This window comes from Toxorhynchites rutilus, chromosome 3 (genome assembly GCF_029784135.1).
Source record: "Toxorhynchites rutilus septentrionalis strain SRP chromosome 3, ASM2978413v1, whole genome shotgun sequence".
Classification (NCBI taxonomy): domain Eukaryota; kingdom Metazoa; phylum Arthropoda; class Insecta; order Diptera; family Culicidae; genus Toxorhynchites; species Toxorhynchites rutilus.
Window position 1 is genome coordinate 277,386,352 of NC_073746.1, and position 3,264 is coordinate 277,389,615.

Here is a 3,264-nt window from a genome sequence, read left to right on the forward strand (position 1 = left end):
TATTCGTACACGGAAAATACACCTTCAAAAATACCTTAATCAAATACTCGAACACTTCACTTTATTCCTAAAATCCGAAAAAAATCATGGAAATTCATTGTTTTTCGACCATCCAGACAAGGGTCCCTCCCTTATGTTGTATTTTTGGTTCTGGTTCAAAACATACAAATGAATTTTGTTCTATGATTTGTTAACAATAGATGTAACAGTATATCCAGATTTCCAGATAACCTGCAAGAACCTTACAACTATCGGCATGCATTTTGTGACGTAACAACACGCTCTGCGCAAAAAACAGGGTCCACTAGCGTTGTCACGTCACGAAATCAAAAAAGTGTACTAAATATGAATTTTTCCGTATTGTAGAAATATATATGCTATTTTTTATGCTAGTTCTTCTCATGAATTCCTCTCACTTTCCTCTGAGATCTCAGTAACCCTTCCACACATACACTGTGAGTAACGTGTAATCAAAGTTAGGAAATTCAGGAATTCTGGATTTTAAAACAAACTGCCGTCGACAGCCCAGCAAATACACGTCTATTTTCCTTGTTCTAAATCTAGTCATGCTGTGATTGAGCCGACCCTGGGAAGAATCATAGTGTTCGATTCCCGGAAAAAAGTTGCGAAAGAAATAATAGCAATGGAAATAACCGCTGAGGAAAAAGTGAATGTCACAGAAGCCTACTAGAAATATTCTCATGCGAAAAAAAAACCCATGGATATAAATGCCACACGGAAAAGAAGCGCCATGTTGATACTAACTTAACATTTCTAAAAAAATCTTAATGTCTAAACTAAAATACCTATAAGTGTAAAGTTACTGATACAAAGACTCGGTTATGTCTCTGTTCCCCATTCGAATAGCGTGTAAATGCGAAACACTCACCAACAGTTTTTTTTATTATTTTCGCCATCAATATATTTATTACAAACTATCAACACATATATTATGTTAAATTTTATTAATGGTTCGATTCTGTAATTACAAAAACAAAGCTGCAGCAATATTTTAATTCCATTCGTTAAAAAACATCTGCTCCAGGTGAGGCTCGAACTCACAACCCCGGCGTTGCTCTCATACTTGAACACGAGACAAGCTGTGCTACGTGTACTGTCTTATAAGTACCGTGCGCTAACCAATTGCGCCACTGGAGCTCTATGTGATGGAGTTGTCTAAGATCGACCCAGTGTAAGATATTCCGAATGGTCTTTGTTTTGAAACTTTAATGGTTCCTCATTTCCTCGACATACAACATGGTTAAATTGAAGACAAAATTGTGTAATAAATGAAATAGCGTTGTTTTATATTTCACTACCTGTTAGAATAAAACAACTATTCGCACTGCATTCCATAGCTGTTCATTCCCCACTACCATTTGCTTTTCGTTTGCTGGTGGCAGTTACACTTGACCTTGAAACCAGGCCCACTACCAGCAGAATGCACTTTTACAATAACAACAACAATGAACAGGCACCAAAAAATACTTTGGTATTTGTATGGGAAATTTGAACCTGCAATCGGAAGTTTCCTCTTTCCGGTTAACCCGTGGGTATGTTTCAAATAAAATACCCCTTCTTATTCAGCGGTGTTTATGTATGAACACAGGAAGGAACATGGTTGATTGTGCAGCCCCTTTCCGCTGCGGAGAGTTGATAAAATTCCAGGGCTTTCCATAGCAACATGACGCGTATAACGTGTTTCCTTCCTCTAGGATACAAACAAACCCTAATGAAAAGGGGGTTCAAATATCACCCAGTCGCTGTAAGGACAAATCAATGTATCATGCCAAAACTCTGGCCGCAATGTCTTCTCGTAGAACAACTGTTCGGCTGACCAAGTTCGAGTCGCGTTTTCATTGCTTCAACAATCGAAACAGCCCAAACGTCTTCCGCTTGTTCCATTTGCCCACGGACAGCACCAACAGTTGACGTTCGAGAGGCAGATGTTCAAACCCCGTTCGGTTCCTCCGCACGCCGTTGTTTGTCATCCCGCGGTCTCTTCCACATCTTTTGCTTCCCATTCATCCGTACGCGAGTTTTATTATTCCTTCGCTTTATCGCGAAGAAAGGAAAATAATATTACCGGCTGTAAGCGTATCGCGTATATTCACGTACCTACGTGTACCTTGTCGTTTGGATCTTTTGAATCAATGCGATATGAAGCGGCGTATAACCAACAACTGGTGCACCTTTTCGGAACCAAGTATTTATTTACTTCAAGTTGGAAGGGGATAGTTTTGTTATCCCTTCTCGTCTTAAACCACATCCTCCAGGTTGTTTCTTGCGCTGCGCGGCTTTTTTCCCTTCAAAATGCTGCCGATGATGGGGCGGTAGGGCTTCAATTAGAGAATAAAAATTATTTTACTGTACGAATTTTCATGGAAATCAGATTTTGAAGAGATTTGTGGTCGACGTGGTACAACTATATCTGGTTCCATGCGGTAACGTTTGTTCGGAAGTTTATGCATGTTTTGTGAAGTATAACAACAAGAAAATATTTAAAAAATGCATTCGAGTTGGTGACACCTTCCTCGTTTAAATTGAATAGGATTTTTAAAAGGAATTTGATAGAATAGACACTCAAGTGTAACTATAGTATATGTAGAAAAAAGCATAAAATCATAACCATATTCAGCCATTCCTTGGCAAACCGATATAGTGATTCTCAGATTTTCGTGGCAGCTTTGTTCTTTATCACAAAATATTAGACTCGTATTTTTATAATTGTTTCTTTAAGGGTGATACAAAAAAATTAAAATTTTGCTTTTTTTTTTCCAAAAATTACTTTTATAAAAAATTCATAACTTTTGAGCTACGGTAAACTTTAAAAAATGAAACTCAAAAACGAAAAACAATGCCTCTTTGATTTTTGGGTATGTCATGTAAAAAACCTTAGCTTTTAAGAAAAAATATAGAGCCCTCTAGTTCAAAGCCATGAAAACAACAAAAAAAAAACAATACAATCAATAATTACACAAATAAAATCCAGCTTATTTCGCAAGTATAATATTTTTCCAAAGAAGACCAGTTCATTAGCTTTAATTTGATACATCGATTATCTCAAAATGAAGAATTTTTGAAAAAAAAGAACATTTTTAAAATAAATAAATAAATAGCTTGCTATCAACACGAATGAACAGTCAGAAGTGCAACGAAGTACTTCAGAATCATTTACTGCTGTTTTTCCGTCAACAACAATGTGATAATTGAGCAACTTGGCATCAATTCACCAAATCCGAAAGGCCATGGCATGATTTAATG

At 36.8% G+C, this 3,264-nt stretch overlaps 1 non-coding gene across 1 annotated transcript; it reads right to left on the reverse strand.

Moving 5' to 3' along the window:
* Window positions 1-1,037: 1,037 nt before the first annotated feature.
* Trnai-uau (transfer RNA isoleucine (anticodon UAU)) lies at window positions 1,038-1,158 on the reverse strand. The gene is made up of 2 exons: window positions 1,121-1,158; window positions 1,038-1,073 (listed from the first exon to the last, which is right to left on the reverse strand). It is a non-coding gene; the product is annotated as a tRNA-Ile (tRNA).
* Window positions 1,159-3,264: the final 2,106 nt, after the last annotated feature.